General features: G+C 46.4%; 1 protein-coding gene across 1 annotated transcript in view; it reads left to right on the plus strand.

The window, feature by feature from the left end:
- Window positions 1-12175: 12175 nt before the first annotated feature.
- tpk1 (thiamin pyrophosphokinase 1) overlaps window positions 12176-12391 on the plus strand; it is a 330085-nt gene continuing 329869 nt past the window's right edge. Inside the window, exon 1 of the mRNA XM_048554379.2 lies at window positions 12176-12356. The gene's annotated coding sequence lies outside the window, so the exon portion shown is untranslated. The remainder of the gene's footprint in view (window positions 12357-12391) is intronic.

Raw genomic sequence — 12391 nt, forward strand, 5'->3', positions numbered from 1 at the left:
AGAAAGCCGCACCGGGTACAGTGGATGCAGTATACCACATTGGCAGATGTGCAGGTGAACCTCTGCTTAATGTGGAATGTCATCTTGGGGCCTGGGATGGGGGTGAGGGAGGAGGTGTGGGGACAAGTGTAGCATTTCCTGCGGTTGCAGGGGAAGGTGCCGGGTGTGGTGGGGTTGGAGGGCAGTGTGGAGCGAACAAGGGAGTCACGGAGAGAGTGGTCTCTCCGGAAAGCAGACAGGGGTGGGGATGGAAAAATGTCTTGGGTGGTGGGGTCGGATTGTAAATGGCGGAAGTGTCGGAGGATAATGCGTTGTATCCGGAGGTTGGTAGGGTGGTGTGTGAGAACGAGGGGGATCCTCTTGGGGCGGTTGTGGCGGGGGCGGGGTGTGAGGGATGTGTCGCGGGAAATGCGGGAGACGCGGTCAAGGGCGTTCTCAATCACCGTGGGGGGGAAGTTGCGGTCCTTAAAGAACTTGGACATCTGGGATGTGCGGGAGTGGAATGTCTTATCGTGGGAGCAGATGCGGCGGAGGCGGAGGAATTGGGAATAGGGGATGGAATTTTTGCAGGAGGGTGGGTGGGAGGAGGTGTATTCTAGGTAGCTGTGGGAGTCGGTGGGCTTGTAATGGACATCAGTTACAAGCTGATTGCCTGAGATGGAGACTGAGAGGTCCAGGAAGGTGAGGGATGTGCTGGAGATGGCCCAGGTGAACTGAAGGTTGGGGTGGAAGGTGTTGGTGAAGTGGATGAACTGTTCGAGCTCCTCTGGGGAGCAAGAGGCGGCGCCGATACAGTCATCAATGTACCGGAGGAAGAGGTGGGGTTTGGGGCCTGTGTAGGTGCGGAAGATGGACTGTTCCACGTAACCTACAAAGAGCCAGGCATAGCTGGGGCCCATGCGGGTGCCCATGGCCACCCCCTTAGTCTGTAGGAAGTGGGAGGAGTCAAAAGAGAAGTTGTTGAGTGTGAGGACGAGTTCCGCTAGGCGGATGAGAGTGTCGGTGGAGGGGGCCTGGTCGGGCCTGCGGGACAGGAAGAAGCGGAGGGCCTTGAGGCCATCTCCATGCGGAATGCAGGTGTACAGGGACTGGACGTCCATGGTGAATATGAGGTGTTGGGGGCCAGGGAATTGGAAGTCCTGGAGGAGGTGGAGGGCGTGGGTGGTGTCACGGACATAGGTGGGGAGTTCCTGGACCAAAGGGGAGAAAATGGAGTCCAGATAGGTGGAGATGAGTTCGGTGGGGCAGGAGCAGGCTGAGACGATGGGTCGACCAGGGCAGGCAGGTTTGTGGATTTTGGGAAGGAGATAGAAACGGGCCGTGCGGGGTTGGGGAACAATGAGGTTGGAGGCTGTGGGTGGGAGGTCCCCTGAGGTGATGAGGTCATGAATGGTGTTGGAGATGATGGTTTGGTGCTCAGGTGTGGGGTCATGATCGAGGGGGCGGTAGGAGGTGGTGTCGGAGAGTTGGCGTCTGGCCTCGGCGATGTAGAGATCAGTGCGCCATACTACCACTGCGCCACCCTTGTCTGCGGGTTTGATGGTGAGGTTGGGGTTGGAGCGGAGGGAGCGGAGGGCTGCCCGTTCTGCGGGGGAGAGGTTGGAGTGGGTGAGAGGGGTGGAGAGGTTGAGGCGGTTAATGTCTCGACGGCAGTTGGAGATGAAGAGGTCGAGGGAGGGTAGGAGGTCTGGGGGTGGTGTCCAGGAGGAGGACTTGTGTTGGAAGCGGGTGAAGGGGTCAGTGGAAGGAGGGTTGGGTTCCCGGTTGAAGAAGTAGGCATGCAGGCGAAGACGGCGGAAAAACTGCTCTATGTCCGACCGTGACTGGTATTCGTTGATGTGTGGTTGTAGGGGGACAAAGGTGAGCCCCTTGCTCAGGACTGACCGTTCGTCCTCAGTCAGTGGGAGGTCTGGGGGGATGGTGAAGATTCGGCAGGGCTCAGGGTGGCTGTCTCCTCTGGGGTTACAGGCTGTGGAGGTTGTGGGCGGAGCGATGATGTCGTCGGCCGTGGGCGGGGTTCCGTCGGCCGTGGGCGGGGTTCCGTCGGCCGTGGGCGGGGTTCCGTCGGCGTCGACCGTGGGCGGGGTTCCGTCGGCATCGACCGTGGGCGGGGTTCCGTCGGCGTCGACCGTGGGCGGGGTTCCGTCGGCGTCGACCGTGGGCGGGGTTCCGTCGGCGGTGGGAGGATCGGGGTGGACGTGAGACAATCTGATTTACTGACTTTGTCTTTGCCAAGGATATATTTTTGAGATGTTACTATATTGGAACAGTTGTAGTTTAGTAGTTAAATAATCTATTATTCTGCTAAGTTTTCCAATAGAATTTTAAAGTCCACCAGTTCTTCTTTATTCTGTTTGCGTTTTACCTTGGGTTGTGAATAAAGCATGCTTTCCTTAAAGCCAAGTAGTGTGACCAATCAAATTACATTGAGAACACAACATCTTACACTTGCCTTTATATAAGATAAAATTAAGGTCTAGGCTATCTCCTTGATATAATTGAGCGTGCTTTGACCTGGTCCATAACATAATTTTGATTGAACTGTCACATTTTCCTGTTATCCAAGCTCCTTGAATCTTGTCATCTTCACCTTTCACTCTCACAGGAATATGCTGATCCCGAGCTCCAACCAATTGGCCTTTAAAAGACTCCCACATGTCAGATATGGATTTGTTTTAAACTCAAACAGCCATACATAATTTATTTTCTCCGGTTCTTGCCCAATACTGTTGTAATTAGCCTTCTCCCAGTTTTTGACTTTTACCTGAGGGCCAGTTTTATCCTTATTCATAACTATTAAAATGTACAGAATTATGATTACTGTTCCTAAAATGGTCCCTCATTGAAACATTAATTGCCTAGCCAAGGTCATTCCCTGGTAAAAGGTCTAATATGGCCACTTTCATGGTTGGTCTATCTACATATTGTTTGAGGAAAGCCCCCCAGATACGCCAACAAATTCTGCCCCGTCTAATCCCCTGACAATAAGGACGTCCCAGTCAACATTGCAGAAGACAAAATCACCCCATCCAGCAACCCTGTTTTTTTAAATCTTTCCATACATGCACAGATGTTCCTCTAGCTCCTGCTGGCCATTGAGATGCATAAAGTGTAATGCCATCGTAGAGACTGCACTTTTTTTTAATTTCTAAATTCTATCTATATGGCCTTGCAGGATGACCCCTCAAAGATGTCTTCTCTTAGTACAGCTGTGACATTCTCTTTAATCAGTTATGCATCTCCTCCACACCTTTTATATCCATCTCTATCATGCCTGAAACAATTTTCATGTATGTGCTGCCTGTCTGCTTGAGCTTAATGACTATGTGCTAGTCACCTGCTTTATCCCCATGATTGCGTGTGTTGCTTCTGTTCAAATAATCATCAGTTGCTTCCTTGAATCTCTTAATTGAATCTACCTCTACCACACTCTCAGGCTGTACTTTCCAGCTCCAATTTCTTGACGTATGAGAGATCTTTTCTCATATCACATTTTTTTCTTTTGGAAATAACTTTAAAATATTAACCCTCGAATTATAAATTCAGTTATGAGTAGTGCACTTCTGCACCTAGTCTCAAAAAATCAGTAGTTAATGCCACCATTAGATGCTGTATTATAATGCAGATGTACTTTTAATGCAATAATTCATCATAGGGATAGTGAAGGTGTATTGGCCTAATGTTGCTCAACATTGCCCACATGCATTAAAGCATTTTTCCAATGGAGAAAGTACCATAATGCAGCAAAAAAAAGAAAGGAAAGGAGTAGTGATGAGACAAGCCTATCATAAGGAACAGGATTCAGTCATTACAAATAAGTTATAGCCACACTAAGAAGGTGCATATTGATCCTGAGATACTTTGAGACTTTCAGAAAGGGCAGTTGAGGAGCCAGGGTTCATACTCAATGGAGTTTAGAAGGATGGGGGGCATCTGATGGAAACTTCGAGAATACTGAGAGACCTGGGTGGAGTGGATGTCGAGAAGCTGTTTCCACCAGTAAGAGAGACTTGGACCCAACGGAACAGCCTCGGAGTGAAGAGCCAATCTCTTAGAACCTTCTAGGGAGGAGGAGGAATTTTTTCAGCCAGAGATTGGTTAATCTGTGGAACTCATTTCCACTGCGGACTGTGGAGGCCAAGTCATTCAGTCTATTTAAGACAAAGGCTGGTGTGTTCTTGATGGGTTAGGGGAGTAAGGGTTATGGGGAGAAGGCTGGTGAATAGGGTTGAGAAATAGATCAGATGGCAACAAATGGCAGAGCAGAATTTATGGTCTGTAAGGTCCAATTCTGCTCCTATATCTTATGGTTTTATGAAGGAATTTCAGGCATGGATTGCCATGTGGAAATATAATATTGTGCTACTCACAGAGACCTGGTTCATCGATGGACATGGCTGGGTGTTGATTAGTCCTGGGTACAAGGTATTCAAAAATGATAGGAAAGGGAGATGGCAGTATTGGTTAAGGAAACATTGCAGTGTTGGAGAAAGAAGAATCCCAGAGGGTCCAAGGATAGAATCATATTGGCTAAACCTAAGGATCAAAAAATGTTCAATTAAATTGTTAAATCTAGTCTATACACCACCGACTCGTGGGAAGGAATGAAACTACAGAAAGCTGCCAAAACTACAGAGTAATTATAATGGGGGATTATACCCAGATGCAAGCTAGAACTGCAGTAACATAAAGGATGAAAAGGGCAAACATTCTTCAACTATGTTCAGGAAAATTTTCTGTAACAGTATGAGTCCAGTCTAACAAGAAAAGCTGTACTGTTGAAACTGGTTCAGGAAAGAAGGAAAGCAAAGTAGATCAAGAGTCGGTGGGAGAACACTCAGGAGACAGTGAGACGGTGATCATTGTTTCATGAGGTTTACGATGATGAAAGAAAAAGACAATAGCAATCCTGCATTAAAGTAATTAACTGAAGGAGAATCAACATCAATAAGGCAAGAATGTTACTGAGTCAGATGGACTGGTGAAAAAACATTGCAGGGAAAAACTGCTGAACTAAAGCTAAGAAGACTCACATCAGATTTGAATTGTTAATTGTTTCTGTCTCTACACATAATGCCAGGCCTGCTAACTTTCTCCAGCACTTTGTTTTATTTTAGAATTCCAGCATCTGCAGTCTTTTGGTTTTACTTTTGTGTTTAATCTACTGCCATTTCTCATTCAGGTATCCTGACTAGAAGGTGTTCTGAGATAACAAAGTGTGGAGCTGGATGAACACAGCAGGCCAAGCAGCATCTCAGGAGCACAAAAGCTGACATTTCGGGCCTAGACCTTTGTTAAAAACACTTTGTTATCTCGGATTCTCCAGCATCTGCAGTTCCCATTATCTCTAGAAGAAGTTCTGCTTTTCTTTCTAATCAGATTTCACGTTCAATCTTTCACCTGTCTGCCTTCATCATTTTTGATCAGTTTCTAAGTGTTGAAACAAGTGTTTGCTAGAACGCACTTTCAGAACCATATCTCCTTTCAAAGCAATTGTCTCCTGCATGGATTCCAACTGAAGTTCCATCCTAATGTTTTGGATCTAAAATGACTGCTATCTCTGAGACATGCGACACTCTTTGGACAAATGCTCCCAACACCTCCTGAGATCCACGCTCAGTGTCTTGCATCACCATATGCACACTCAAGACCTCTCTCTCTGTTAGCACTGCCTCACACTGCCTCAAAGCTATCCTGGTCCCTAGTTTCCTTTCATGTGTGGCCTCATCTGATGCCGTTGCTCTTCCTTTCAGATGTTAAGGAACACAAGTCCCACAAATTCAACCGTAACTGCATGCCTGGATTCTTCTCCCTTCCCCATCCCTCTAAATCCATTCCTTTGTCTAACCTCACCCCTTAACATGTATTGACTATACGCCCTGACATTCCCCTCGGTGATGCTGAATGGTCCCTGCTCAGCAAAGGACTTCGATTTATCCATTTATGACCCCACTTCAGTGAACTTCAGGCACAACATAACATTGAGATCTTCCACTATTGCCTTCACCTCAGCACCTGGTTCTTTAGGTAGGCATTCCTCTCCCTGCCACATTGATTCTTTCACCCATCTCCAATTATCCCACGCTACCTGGAAATCTCCTCTGACGTTTCACCTGTATTTGATCTTTTCATTGAGAATTGCTGACGTGACATTCGCCACCTTTGTCTGTCTGCTTCCCTCACTTCCTCTAATCCACCTCTCTCTGAACTTTCTACAGTCCGTTCGCTCAGGTCCAAACCTGATTTTGAAACCTGCTGATAAGGATGGTGTGCTGTTGTCTGGCATGCCAATCTGTACCTTGCAGGGGCTGAACAGCAACTCTCAGATGTGTTTTTCTAACCCCCCCAGATCAAGACCATAACACTGAACATCAAGCTGTTATGTTCAGGACTGTCACTGACCTCAGCACCTCTGGAATTCTCCTCTCCACAAGTTTCCACCTCATTTTTGTCTCATCCTGGACAGCCCCTAGCCAACACCTTTCCAAAATCCACTGAGAAGAGTCATATCAGACTTGAAACATTTGCGGTGTTTCTTGCTCCACAGATGATACTAGACCCCCTGTATGTCTGTAGATTTTGATGTTCTGCCTTCAAAGAGGACATGTTCGGGTATCATCAAGGCACATTTTCTCAACAGGGCAAAAGGAAGGGCAAAGAAATCTAGAGTGCCTTGAATGCAAAAGTAAATAGAAATTAAAATGAATTATTAAGCTGGAGGGGGTTCAGAAGATATTTCGCAGCTATGGAAGGTTTGAGCTATGAAGAAAGGCTTAATAGGCTGGGACTGCTTTTAACTGGAGTGTAGGAGGTTGAAAGGTGACCTTATTGAAGTTTGGCATGGACTGAAGAGTCTGTTTCCATGCTGTGTAGCTCTATGACTGTGTAAAGAAGGAAAATGTGCATATGACAAGTGACAGGTAGCAAATCCCATTTAGAACCCCAAAAAGAAACCTGGTAGGTTTAGTGGGAAAGTGTAAAAGTATATTGGGGAAGCAAAGGAGAATTATGAGAAAAGACTGGCAGCCAACATGAAGGAAAATCCCAAAGTCCTCTATAAGCACATCTTTAGTAAAAATGCAGTAAAAGGAAGAATAGGGCCAATTAAGGACCAAAGGCATCTGAGTTGTTACATGAATACTTTGCACACGTCTTTACCAAGGGCTGGATGTTACCCAGGCCATGATGACATAGGGGGATGTTCTGTCACTAGAAAGGTTCAATATTGATAAGAGGGAAGTGATCACTAGGTTATTGATACTCAGAGTTCACAAAGCACTGGGAACAGATGAGATGCATCCGGGATGTTGAAGGAGGTGGAAATTGTATGGCCATTGGCCATAATCTTTCAGCCTTGCTAAGACTCAGAAGAGGCACTAGGGGACTGGAGAATTGCAGACTTTATGCCATTGCTCAAAATGGTTCTAAGAATACAGCCAGTGATTGCAGTCCAGTCTGTTTCACTAATTTCAGTGTTGGGGAGCTGCAAAAAACAAATATTCTGGATACAATTAGTAGTGGGTTGTTTTGGAGGAGGCAGCATGGATTTCTAAGGAGAAAATCATGTTTTACTCACTGAGCTAACAATTTTGAAACCTTTCAAATTATGTTATATGTAAATTGTATTCTTTCATTTTTATCGTTTGTTCTTTTGTGTAATAAACTTCCATTTTATTGTTAAAGTCAAATCTAGAAATAGCTGCTTTTAGTGAAAGATCACCATATTAAACCAAAATAAAGGCAAAATATGGTCTAATAAATCAGATTCCATTTTGGGATCTGACTTATGTAGTAGTAGCACAGGTATCAATTGCAACTATAGGTCCTCGGTCTGACCAAAGTGTAATCAATCAACCTTAAGAATGTCTTCATCTTCATTGTCTAGTCAAAATACACAGCAAAATAAAATCTCATATATTCCTAACTCTAAAAATTTATATTAGTCAAATACCACATAGAGTTTCATTTTTCATTCAGATATATGGCTTGACTTAACTGTTTTTTTTCAAATTTCCAGCCTTGAGTCTCTTCCTCAATTATTCACCAAATAGAGCTGAAACTTTCTAAAGCATCAATCTGTAGATCAAGAGGAATGTCTTGATCTTTGTGCAGATTGGGCAATCTGCTAAATGTGCCAAACTTAATCATTCTAGTCAAAAATATAAATTGCTGGAGAAATTCAGCAGTATGGCAGCATCACAATGGTTCAGCTATGATGAAAGGTCACTGGACTTGAAAAATTCACTCTGTTTCTCTTTCCCACAGATACTGCCAGACCTACTAAGTTTCTCTCACACTTTCTGATTTTGTTCTGATTTCCAGCATCTTGCAGTTCTTTATTTTCACTAAACTCATCCTGGTCCCTGGCTAATATGCTACTTCAAAGTCAAATCCTAGAGGATTGTTCAAATCAAAGCAAAATTACATGGCTGCTGGAAACCTGAGATTAAAAGAAAGTGCTAGAGAAACTCATCGGGTCTGGTAGCATTTGTGGAGAGAGAAATAAACAATATAGCCAAGTATAGAGGAACACAGCAGGCTAGGCAGCGTACAAGGAGCAGGAAAGTTGACGTTTCCAGTCCAAAACATCAACTTTCCTGTTCTGCTGATGCTGTCTGGCATCCTGTGTTCCTTCAGCTCCAGACTGTGTAGTCTCTGACTCCAGCACCTGTAATTCATGCTATCTCAATATAGCTGAGTATAACTCTCTGGAAAATTCCTAGGAAATCAGTAACTGATTCTGTTCCACCATTGTGAATATGGTTTCAATCTTCTAAAGTGGGACGACTTGAAGATCTGTGCATATTGGGTAAACCTGTCACTGCTGGGCAAATTAGTATATATCAGACAAAAATTTTGAGAAGCAAGGATAACCTTGTATGTTGGCATCAGGATGTGATTCTGCTAATGCAGAAAATTGGTGATCCATTACATGCTGTGAGATGGTCTCCCTTAACTGTACCACAGAGTCCCACCCGTTGAGGTATATGTCCTTCATGGTGTGTAGCGGTATAATGTGTTAATTTTATCTTCTAATGTTTTTTCAGGATGTATGTTATTAATGATTGTAAAAGGTTCTGAACAACTTATGCCATCAATATGGTGTGTGAGGTGAACAATATGGAAAGCTTATTTTCTGAAATTTGCCCATGAGTATGACCCTAATTTGTTTGCATTTGTGCACCTCCTTAAACTTTCTTTGCTGCCAGCATTGTGATATGGTATCATTTGTTTGAGTTTTGTTCAAAAGTCTAGCTTGACCTTTGAAAATAAATTTCCTGCACTTGTAATGCCCCATGCAGATATCAAGATTAGATGGCAGTGGGGCGAGATATTGCTTATCCGTACAGCAGAATTTCATTTGTTGTTTGAACAGGTACAATTCAGTAAGAGAGACACAGAATGTCTACTCCATGACGTTTCAGCTATCCATGATTCAGCATCAAAAATGTTGGACTGTTCTTTTTAAGTTAGGGCAAACTAAAAAGACCCTTGGCTTTGAGTTGGTAGCAATTAAAAATGCTCTTTCTTTAAAAGCCAACTCTGCACCTACGTCCGTGACACCACCCACGCCCTCCACCTCCTCCAGGACTTCCAATTCCCTGGCCCCCAACACCTCATATTCACCATGGACGTCCAGTCCCTGTACACCTGCATTCCGCATGGAGATGGCCTCAAGGCCCTCCACTTCTTCCTGTCCCGCAGGCCCGACCAGTCCCCCTCCACCGACACTCTCATCCGCCTAGCTGAACTCGTCCTCACACTCAACAACTTCTATTTTGACTCCTCCCACTTCCTACAGACTAAGGGGGTGGCCATGGGCACCCGCATGGGCCCCAGCTATGCCTGCCTCTTTGTAGGTTACGTGGAACAGTCCCTCTTCCGCACCTACACAGGCCCCAAACCCCACCTCTTCCTCCGGTACATTGATGACTGTATCGGCACCGCCTCTTGCTCCCCAGAGGAACTCGAACAGTTCATCCACTTCACCAACACCTTCCACCCCAACCTTCAGTTCACCTGGGCCATCTCCAGCACATCCCTCACCTTCCTGGACCTCTCAGTCTCCATCTCAGGCAACCAGCTTGTAACTGATGTCCATTTCAAGCCCACCGACTCCCACAGCTACTTAGAATACACCTCCTCCCACCCACCCTCCTGCAAAAATTCCATCCCCTATTCCCAATTCCTCCGCCTCCGCCGCATCTGCTCCCACGATAAGACATTCCACTCCCGCACATCCCAGATGTCCCAGTTCTTTAAGGGCCGCAACTTTCCCCCCACAGTGATCGAGAACGCCCTTGACCGCGTCTCCCGCATTTCCCGCGACACATCCCTCACACCCCGCCCCCGCCACAACCGCCCCAAGAGGACCTCCCCTTGTTCTCACACACCACCCCACCAACCTCCGGATACAACGCATTATCCTCCGACACTTCCGCCATTTACAATCCGACCCCACCACCCAAGACATTTTCCCATCCCCTCCCCTGTCTGCTTTCCGGAGAGACCACTCTCTCCGTGACTCCCTTGTTCGCTCCACACTGCCCTCCAACCCCACCACACCCGGCACCTTCCCCTGCAACCGCAGGAAATGCTACACTTGTCCCCACACCTCCTCCCTCACCCCCATCCCAGGCCCCAAGATGACATTCCACATTAAGCAGACGTTCACCTGCACATCTGCCAATGTGGTATACTGCATCCACTGTACCCGGTGCGGCTTCCTCTACATTGGGGAAACCAAGCGGAGGCTTGGGGACCGCTTTGCAGAACACCTCCGCTCAGTTCGCAACAAGCAACTGCACCTCCCAGTCGCAAACCATTTCCACTCCCCCTCCCATTCTCTTGATGACATGTCCATCATGGGCCTCCTGCACTGCCACAATGATGCCACCCGAAGGTTGCAGGAACAGCAACTCATATTCCGCCTGGGAACCCTGCAGCCATATGGTATCAATGTGGACTTCACCAGTTTCAAAATCTCCCCTTCCCCCACTGCATCCCTAAACCAGCCCAGTTCGTCCCCTCCCCCCACTGCACCACACAACCAGCCCAGCTCTTCCCCCCCACCCACTGCATCCCAAAACCAGTCCAACCTGTCCCTGCCTCCCTAAACGGTTCTTCCTCTCACCCATCCCTTCCTCCCACCCCAAGCCGCACCCCCAGCTACCTACTAACATCATCCCACCTCCTTGACCTGTCCGTCTTCCCTGGACTGACCTATCCCCTCCCTACCTCCCCACCTACACTCTCTCCACCTATCTTCTTTACTCTCCATCTTCGGTCCGCCTCCCCCTCTCTCCCTATTTATTCCAGTTCCCTCCCCCCATCCCCCTCTCTGATGAAGGGTCTAGGCCTGAAACGTCAGCTTTTGTGCTCCTGAGATGCTGCTTGGCATGCTGTGTTCATCCAGCCTCACAATTTGTTATCTGCAGTTGGTGTTGTTCTTAGGAAGATTGTTACTTTTGTTTCACTTTCAGGAACAAAGCATTCTTGGTTTTTGCTAATATACTATGTCTCAACTCAAAAGTAGACTGCAAGCATTTCTCTCAGCTTTTAATTTAAGCAATCTTAGAAATTCTTTCCTTTCCTTTCAGGAACTTAAGTTTTACTTGCGTAGTTGCCTGAAATGGCAGCAGCAGCGGGATAATGGTAATGACAGTGGATATGTAATCCCACCCCCTAGGCTAATGTCTTGGGGATTATAGGTTCAAAACAATGGCAGGAACAACAGACGATTTAGATTAGATTAGATTCCCTACAGTGTGGAAACAGGCCCTTCGGCCCAATAAGTCCACACTGCCTCTTGAAGCATCCCACCCCCTAGAAGCCACACACCCCTAAACACTACGGGCAATTTAGCATGACTGATCCACCTAGCCTGCACATCTTTGGACTGGATCTTTGGATTTAATGGTAACTGTGTTGATTGTGTTTTTTAAAAACTGATTCAGTAATGTCCCCTTGTGACTCCAGCAATGTGGTTTTGATTCTTAACTGCTCAAGTAGAGACAAATTAATCAAAAAAGATTGTTTTCTCGGTTATGAGTCATACCACCCAACTTGACCCATTAGTGCACACACCAATCAAAGATGAAACTGAGATAGTAGGAACTGCAGGTGCTGGAGAATCTGAGATAACAAGGTGTAGAGCTGGACAAACACAGCAGGCCAAGCAGTATCAGAGGAGCAGTAAAGCTGATGTTTTGGGTCTAGACCCCGAAACCCCAGCTTTCCGGCTCCAAGAATGAAACTAAGGTTGACTGCAGTTTGGGACGTAATCCACATGACTTTTTGCTGTGGGCTTGGGCCCAGCCAACCCCTTGATCTTTCTCTTGCGTGTGGAGATGAAAGTGAGTTTGTTTTGTACTTGTTTCCTATGTGTTCA

Source organism: Stegostoma tigrinum, chromosome 2 (assembly GCF_030684315.1).
Source record: "Stegostoma tigrinum isolate sSteTig4 chromosome 2, sSteTig4.hap1, whole genome shotgun sequence".
NCBI lineage: Eukaryota > Metazoa > Chordata > Chondrichthyes > Orectolobiformes > Stegostomatidae > Stegostoma > Stegostoma tigrinum.